Below are 8,872 nucleotides of genomic sequence, written 5' to 3'. Positions count from 1 at the left end.
ATACGTATGTCTTTGCATCATCATAGCTTAGCTCCCATTTATAAGTGAGAACATATGATGTTTGGTTTTCTATTCCTGAGTTACTTCACTTAGAATAATGGTCTCCAACTCCATCCAGGTTGCTGTAAATGCCATTATTTCGTTCTTTTTTATGGCTGTGTAATATTCCATGGGGTATATGTGTGTGTGTGTGTGTGTGTGTGTGTGTATGGCATATATATATATTTCACATTTTCTTTATCAACTTGTTGATTGTTGGGCATTTAGGCTGATTTCATATTTTTGCAATTGCAAATTGTGCTGCTATAAACATACATGTGCAAGTGGCTTTTTCATATAATGACTTCTTTTCCTCTGGGTAGATACACAGTAGTGAGATTGCTGGATCAAATAGTAGTTCTACATTTAGTTCTTTAAGGAATTTCCATACTGTTTTCCATAGCAGTTGTACTAGTTTACATTTCCACCAGCAGTGTAAAAGTGTACCCTTTTCACCACATTCACTCCAACAGCTATTTTTTTAAAATTTTTAAATTATGGCCATTCATGCAGGATTAAGGTGGTATTGCGTTGTGGTTTTGATTTGCGTTTCCCTGATCATTAGCGATGTTGACCATTTTTTCATACATTGGCCACTTGTATATCTTCTTTGGGAATTTTCTATTCATATCCTTAGCCCACTTTTTGACAGGATTATTTGTTTTTTCTTCCTGATTTGTTTTTCCTCGTAGATTCTGGAAATTAGTCCTTTGTCAGACACATAGTTTGTGAATATTTTCTCCCATTCTGTGGGTTGTCTGTTTACTCTGCTGATTATTTCTTTTGCTGTGCAGAGGCTTTTTAGTTTAATTAAGTCCCATCTATTTATCTTTGTTTTTGTTAAATTTGCTTTCGGGTTCTTGGTCATAAACTCTTTGCCCAAGCCAATGTCTACAAGAGTTTTTCCAAGGTTATCTTCTAGAATTTTTAGGATTTCAGGTCTTAGATTTAAGTCTTTGATCCATCTTGGGTTGATTTTGGTATAAAGTGAGGACCAGATCCAATTTCATTCTCCTACATGTGGTTTGCCAGTTACCCCAGCACCATTTGTAGAATAGGGTATCCTTTCCCCACGTTGTGTTTTTGTTTGTTTTGTTGAAGATCAGTTGGCTATAAGTATTTGGCTTTATTTCTGGGTTCTCTATTCTGTTCCACTGCTCTACATGCCTATTTTTATACCACTACCATGCTATTTTGTTAACTATAGCCTTGTATTATAATTAGAAGTCAGGTAATGTGATGCCTCCAGATTTGTTCTTTTTGTTTAGTCTTGCTTTGGCTATGTGGGCTCTTTTTTGGTTCCATATGAATTTTAGAATTGTTTTTTCTAGTTCTGTGAAGAATGATAATGGTATTTTGATGGGAATTGCATTGAATGTATAGATTGGTTTTGAGAGTATGGTCGTTTTCACAATATTGATTCTACCCATCCATCAGCATGGGATGTGTTTCCATTTGTGTTGCCTGTGATTTCTTTCAGCAGTGTTTTGTAGTTTTCCTTGTAGAGATTTTTCACCTCCTTGGTTAGGTATATTCCTAAGTATTTTATTTTATTTTATTTATCTTATTTTTTTATTTTATTTTATTTTATTGCAGCTGTTGTAAAAGGAGTTGAGTTCTTGACTTGATTCTCAGCTTGGTCACTGTTGGTGTATAGCAGTGCTACTGGTTTGTGTATGTTGATTTTGTATCCTGAAACTTTACCGAATTCATTTATCAGATCTAGGAGCCTTTTGGATGAGTCTTTAGGGTTTTTTAGATATAAATTACATCATCAGTGAACAGTGACAGTTTGACTTCCTTTTTTTGTATTAGAGTAGTATTGGCTTCATAGAATGATTTGTGGGGGATTCCCTTTTGCTCTATCTTTTGGAATAGTTTCAGTAGAATTGGTACCAATTCTTCTTTGAGTGTCTGATAGAATTCAGCTGTGAATTCATCTGATTCTGGACTTTTTTTTGGCTGGCAATTTTTTCATTACTATTTCAGTCTCACTCTTGTTATTGGTCTGTTCAGAATTTCTGTCTCTTCCTGGTTTAATCTAGGAAGGTTGTATATTTCCAGGAATTTATCCATTTCCTCTAGGTTTTCTAGTTTGTGTGCATGAAGATGTTCATAGTAGCCTTGAATGATGTTTTATATTTCTGTGGTATCAGTTGTAATATCTCCCATTTCATTTCTAATTGAGCTTATTTGGATCTTCTCTCTTTTCTTGGTTAATCTTGCTAATGGTCTATCAATTTTGTTTATCTTTTCAAACAACCAGCTTTTTGCTTCATTTATCTTTTGTATTTTTTTGTTTCAATTTCATTTAGTTTTGCTCTGATCTTTGTTTCTTCTTTTCTTCTTCTGTGTTTGGGTTTGGTTTGTCCTTGTTTCTCTAGTTCCTTGTGAGCTTAGATTGTCTATTTGTGCTCTTTGAGACTCTTTGATGTAGGCATCTAATGCCATGAACTTTCCTCTTAGCAGCACTTTTGCTGTATCCCAGAGGTTTCACTATTATTATTCAGTTCCAAGAATTTTTTGATTTCCATCTTGATTTCATTGTTGAACCAAAGATCATTCAGGAGCAGATTATTTAATTTCCATGTATTTCTATAGTTTTGAGGGTTCCTTTTGGAGTTAATTTCCAATTTTATTCCCCTGTAGTCTAAGAGACTACTTGATATAATTTCAATTTTCTTAAATTTATTGAGACTTGTTTTGCAGCCTATCATATGGTTCATCTTGGAGAATGTTCCATGTGCTGATTGAAAGAATGTATATTCTGCAGTTGTTGGGTAGAATGTTCTGTAAATAACTGTTAAGCTAATCTGTTCTAGGGTATAGTTTAAGTCAATTGTTTCTTTGTTGACTTTCTGTTTTGATGACCTGTCTAGTGCTGTCAGTGAAGTATTGAAGTCACCCACTATTATTGTGTTGCCATCTATCTCATTTCCTAGGTGTAGTGGTAATTGCTTTATAAATTTGAGAGCTGTGGTGTTAGGTGCATATGTATTTAGGATTGTGATATCTTCCTGTTGGACTAATCCTTTTATCATTATTTAATGTCCCTCTTTGTCTTTGTTAACTGTTGCTGCTTTAAAATCTGTTTTGTCTGATGTAAGAATAGCTACCCCTGCTCGCTTTTGGTTTCCATTTGCATAGTAGGTATCTTTTCACCCCTTTACCTTAAGTTTACGTGAGTCGTTATGTGTTAGGTGAATCTCTTGAAGACAACAGATACTTGGTTGGTGGACGTTTATCCATTCTGCCATTCTGTATCTTTTAAGTGGGGCATTTAGGCAATTTACATTCAATGTTCATATGGAGATGTGAGGTACTATTCTATTTATCATGCTAGTTGTTGCCTGAATACCTGTTCCCCCCCCCCTTTTGTTATTGTTTTATAGGCCCTGTGACATTTATGCTTTAAGGAGGTTCTATTTTGGTGTATTTTGAGGTTTTGTTTCAAGATTTAGAACTCCTTTTAGCATTTCTTGTAGTGCTAGCTTAATAAGGGCAAATTCTCTCAGCATTTGTTTGTCTGAAGACTGTATCTCTCCTTCATTTATGAAGTTTAGTTTATTGGATACAAAATTCTTGGCTGATCATTATTTTGTTTAAGGAGGCTAAAGATAGGACCCCAATCCCTTCTGGCTTGTAGGGTTTCTGCTGAGAAATCTGCTGTTAATCTGATAGATTTTCCTTTATAGGTTACCTGATGTTTTTGCCTCACTGCTCTTAAGATTCTTTCCTTTGTCTTAACTTTAGATAACCTGATGACTATGTGCCTACGTGATGATCTTTTTGTGATGAATTTCCCAGGTGTTCTTTAAGCTTCTTATATTTGGATGTCTGGAACTATAGCAAGACCAGGGAAGTTTTCCTTGATTATTGCAGCAAATAAGTTTTCCAAACTTTTAAATTTCTCTTCTTCCTCAGGAACACCAATCATTCTTAGGTTTGGTTATGTAACATAATCCCAAATTTCTTGGAGGCTTTATTTATTTTTTATTCTTTACTCTTTGTCTTTGTCAGATTGAGTTAATTTGAAAGCCTTGTCTTTGAGCTCTGAAATTCTTTCTTTTACTTGTGTGATTCTATTATTGAAACTTTCCAGCATATTTTGCATTTCTCTAAGTGTATCTTTTATTTTCAGAAGGTGTGATTGTCTTTTCTTCATGATACCTATTTCTCAGGATATGGATTCACCATATCCTGTAACATTTTCTAAATTTCTTTAAGTTGGTTTTTACCTTTCTCTGGCACCTCCTTGAGTAGCTTAATAATCAACCTTCTGAATTCTTTGTCTGGCAATTCAGAGATTTCTTCTTGGTTTATATCCATTGCCAGGGAGCTAGTATGATCTTTGGGGGTATTATAGAACCTCGTTTTGTCATATTACCATAAATGCTTTTCTGGTTCCTTCTCATTTGGGAAGACTGTTTTAGTAGAAAGATCTGGAACTCAAGGGCTGCTGTTCAGATTCTTTCATCCTATGAGGTGATCCCTTTTGTGGTACTCTCCCACTTCCCCTAGGGATGGGGCTTCCTGAGAGCCAGACTGCAGTGATTGCTATTTCCCTTCTGGGTCTAGCCACCCAGTGGGGCTACCAGGTCCTGGGCTGGTGCAGGAGAATGTCTGCAAAGAGTCCAGTAATGTGATTTGTCTTCAGATCTCCCAGCCATGGATACCAGCAGCTGCTCCAGTGGAGGTGGCAAGGAAGTAAAGTAGACTCTGTAGGAGTCCTTGATTGTAATTTTGTTTATTGCACTGGTTTTCTTGAATGCTGGTTTTGCTAGCAATGAAGTTGTCATGTGGACAGACTCAAGAGCTCTGGTTAGCCAGGGTGTTGCAGGCAGTGGAATTAGCTGTTGTTTTCTTCTTCTTTGGAGCAGGGTTGTTCTGTTATGAGTTGCCGTAATGGCTTGAGTTGGTTGGCCTCCAGCCAGGAGATGGCACTTTCAAGAGAGCACTAGCTGGAGTAGTTGAAGGCTGATATAAGCTTGCCCTACCTTGGCCAGGAGAAGCACTCGGGTTTTGCCGGCAATGGGTGGGGCCATAGAGCTCCCAAGACTTTGTTTTTTGTCTTCAGCTACCAGGGCAGGTAGAGAAAAACCATCAGGCTGGGGCAGGGTTAGGTGGGTCTGAACTCAGAATCTCCTTGGGCAGGGCTTGCCTCGGTCACTGTTGGTGGCAAAGGATGGGAGGTGTTTCTCCAGCTAATAGAGTTATGTTCCCAGTGGGACTGTGGTTGCCTCTGCTGCATCTTACAGGTCACCAAGGAAGTGGGGGAAAACCAGCAGTGACAGGCCTCACCTAGCTCCTACACAGCCAGCAAGGCCAGTCTCACTCCTGCCATACCCCACCAACATCCTAAAGTTTATATCCAGGCAGCTGGTCACCAGGGCTGAAATCTTGCCCCAGGCTACAAGCCTCCCCGCTGAGAAAGCAAACAGTCTCAGGCCTTGCCCTCCTTGCATGCCTGCCTGCACCATGCACTGTGGCTTCCGCACTTGTATCTACACTTCCCATTTGCAGTACCCCTGCCCCGATCTGCTTAGGTAAATTCATGCTCAGTCAAAATTATTACAAAGTTCAGCTAGAAGCTTCCTTCACCCTATGGCCCCTCCCCAATTCCACTGGCTTCTGTTGCTGTCCCCAAGGACTGCTATGAGATAAAGCCAGGGATGGTTTCCCTGGGCTCTAGCTGGGGACCAGGAGTGCCTACAGGGCTTTTCCTGCTGCTGCTTCTACTTTTATATTTTGCTCAACTCAAAATCCATTTCCATTATAGGTAAGGTTAAATCCTCCTGTGATATGGATTTTCAGGTTCCCCAATGGGGATGTGTGTTCAGAGGCAGACTTTTCCCTTCTCACACTTTGGGAACTCACAATTTTTTGGCTGTCTCACGGAGTTTATAGCAGCAAACCGCTCTTCTGTATATGTATATGATGGTTAATACTGAGTGTCAACTTGATTGGATTGAAGGATCCAAAGTATTGATCCTGGGTGTGTCTGTGAGGGTGTTGCCGAAGGAGATTAACATTTGAGTTAGTGGGCTGGGAAAGACAGACACACCCTTACTCTGGGTGAGCACCATCTAATCAGCTGCCAGCATGGCTAGAATATAAAGCAGGCAGAAAAATGTGAAAAGACTAGACTGGCCTAGCCTCCCAGTCTACACCTTTCTCCCATACTGGATGCTTCCTGCCCTTGAACATCAGACTCCATGTTTTTCAGTTTTGGGACTCAGACTGGCTTCCTTGCTCCTCAGCTTGCAGACAGCCTATTGTGAGACCTTCTGATCATGTGAGTTAATACTTAATAAACTCCCTTTGATATCTATCTATCCTATTAGTTCTGTCCCTCTAGCGTACCCTACAATGTATGTGTTTTTATTTATTTTATTTTTTTAACCTTCCAAAGTTTAATCAACTCCTGAGAAGCAAATATCTAACAATTACTTCAAATACTCTAAAATTCAACCGAGTAAAATCTCAAATTACTTTCTCATCTTCCTAATTCTAACTTTAAAAGGAGTCCCTCCATGAAGTGTCTGCACTTTCACGAGGATGCCAGGGAGGACTCATTGATTTTCACACTGGATAATGTTGAACTGCTCCAGTTTCAGAGACTCATGAAAAAGAGGATTCAGTATGTTAAAATGTTCACATCCCCAAGTTAAAAATGGAGACTGAATAAAACAGCATCCATATTTCTGGAGAAAAATCAGTACACATGTCACTTCTGTTACAGAAATCCATTTACGGCATCTGTCCCGCTCCATGGAAGCGACTGGTCTCAGGCATCTCCAGCTTCACCACCTCATTGCACACATGGGAGGTCTGGAAGGCTTTGAGCAGAAGCCAAGGTCCCATCAAGGTTCCAGACTTTCAGTGCCCCCTGTGTTTTCATTGAGTCTGGGCTGTTTTAGCTCTACGGGACTGTCCTGAGTGTTTCCAGGCGTCTCTTACTAAATTCTTCTGCAGAAGGGGTGGAGATTACATTGATTGGTACAGACTTTGGTGGAGTGTCTGTCTTTAAGGGTATTGAGTTTATTCTCCAGGGTGTTGTCTTGCTCCAGGATTGCAATGTGTTCAGAGTGACCCTCCGGGATGGGTGGGCTTTTGTGTTTTAACTACTGGGCGGCAGGGTCTTCTCCTCCGAAGGCCTTGGCAAGGAGCTTTTGACAGCAGAATGATAGAGGGAGGGTCCCTGGTGGCTGTTGGGGCTGGGGCCTGTCTGGCCTGAGTGGGGGTTGAGCAGGGGTTGCTGGGGTCTTGGGTTCTGCTGGCAGTTGTTCCCTCTACGGGTCTGGGTCCTGGCAAAGACCCTTGGTGTGTCTGACTCTTGGTTTTCTTTGCTGTATCAGGAGTTCTCATGCTCAAAACTGACTTCTCTTTTAAAAGAATTCTAAGTTCACCTTTCTCAAATGTCACAAACGAGCAGTAACTGTCTGTGGAAGAAATGGCCAGGAAGGCGCCATCGCTAGACCATGAAATGTCATTGAGGGTGTGGTAATGTATATTAGACACATAACCGAAAGGGAAGGACTCCTGGGTGTCCAGAAGCACAGAGTCCTCCTAAGCCACAGCAAATACCAGGCGGTAGGGCAGACTCATTAGCTCCGCACCTGTTTCCACCACTGGCCTCAGTTCAAAATAGACCAGACAGCTGCCAACAGCAAGAGTGGCTTTTCCAGGACATGGAAGATGAGCGATGGGCCTTTTAAGATCCTTTCTGGAAAAATGTAAGTGGTGTTCATTACATTTTCACCAGATTCCACACATCCGGCTGGTGTGAGGAGCAAAGATCCATTGGGAGTGAAACTCAGTCTATGGAAGAACAACTTCATGCTGTCATCGTGAAACATGCGGTAGCTTCTTGCCTCTCCTTCAGCCCCTATTCCAGATAGCATCTTTGAAACATTAAAAACCACATGCTTCTTCTGTATACTGTATACCTGCAGCACCGTGTCACAGCTCAGAGTAGCAACATATTGACCTAAAGGGTCCCAGTTTACTCCTTGGACATAACTTTTCTGTTATGTTAATTGATATCTTTTGTCCTTTATTGACATCCCATATGATGGCTGTGTCATCCACAGAGGCAGAAGCCATAAAATTCCCATCAGTTGCCCACCAAATATCATACACATCTTCTAAGTGGCCCCGCAGAGTCTTCACAACCATCCAGTTCTCCTTGTTCAACTGGGCCTCGTCCTCATCCTGAAAAGAAATCTGCTCCAGCTCTTTGTTATCATTCACCTTCTACAACAGGATGACAGCATCATCTCCTCCCGATGCTAAAATCTCCCCAGTTGGAGAAAAACGCAGGACATTGAAGGCTTTGGTATGACAAGCAAGATTGAACAAAAATTCCATGATGTCGTTTCCATCTAGTCCCTTTTCTACCTTCCAGATCCTGACAACGGAGTCCATGCCTGCAGACATCAGTCTGTGCGTCCTCCCGGTCATCCCATGCTGGAAGTCCAGGCTGTACACAGGCTCTTTGTCATGCCAGGCTACTTCACAAGTGATAACTTTCATCCTCCTGAGTCTTGAAGGTGCAAAATGTTTCTCCGGCACCGTTCTGCAAGGACCAGGACGGTCAGCGGTGCTGTCACCTCCCTTGCAGGGCTGTGCTGCTTCCTGTGCACTGCAGGCCCCGACCCCTCGTGAGCGGGACCAGAGTTTTAATTTTTATTTCTGTTTTTTGAGACAGAGTGCTCTGTCCCCCAGGTTGGAATGCAGTGGCACAATCTCAGCTTACTGCAACCTCCAGCTACTGGGCTCAAGCAATCCTCCCACCACAGCCTCCATAGTAGCTGGGACTACAGGGAAGTAC

The 8,872-nt window shown here is 41.1% G+C and overlaps 1 pseudogene; it reads right to left on the bottom strand.

The window, feature by feature from the left end:
* Window positions 1-6,902: 6,902 nt before the first annotated feature.
* On the bottom strand, window positions 6,903-8,574 carry LOC100979986 (chromatin assembly factor 1 subunit B-like; annotated as a pseudogene).
* Window positions 8,575-8,872: the final 298 nt, after the last annotated feature.

This window comes from Pan paniscus, chromosome 5, assembly GCF_029289425.2.
Source record: "Pan paniscus chromosome 5, NHGRI_mPanPan1-v2.0_pri, whole genome shotgun sequence".
In the NCBI taxonomy this organism is placed as follows: domain Eukaryota; kingdom Metazoa; phylum Chordata; class Mammalia; order Primates; family Hominidae; genus Pan; species Pan paniscus.
This window is presented reverse-complemented; position numbering and strand designations above follow the sequence as displayed.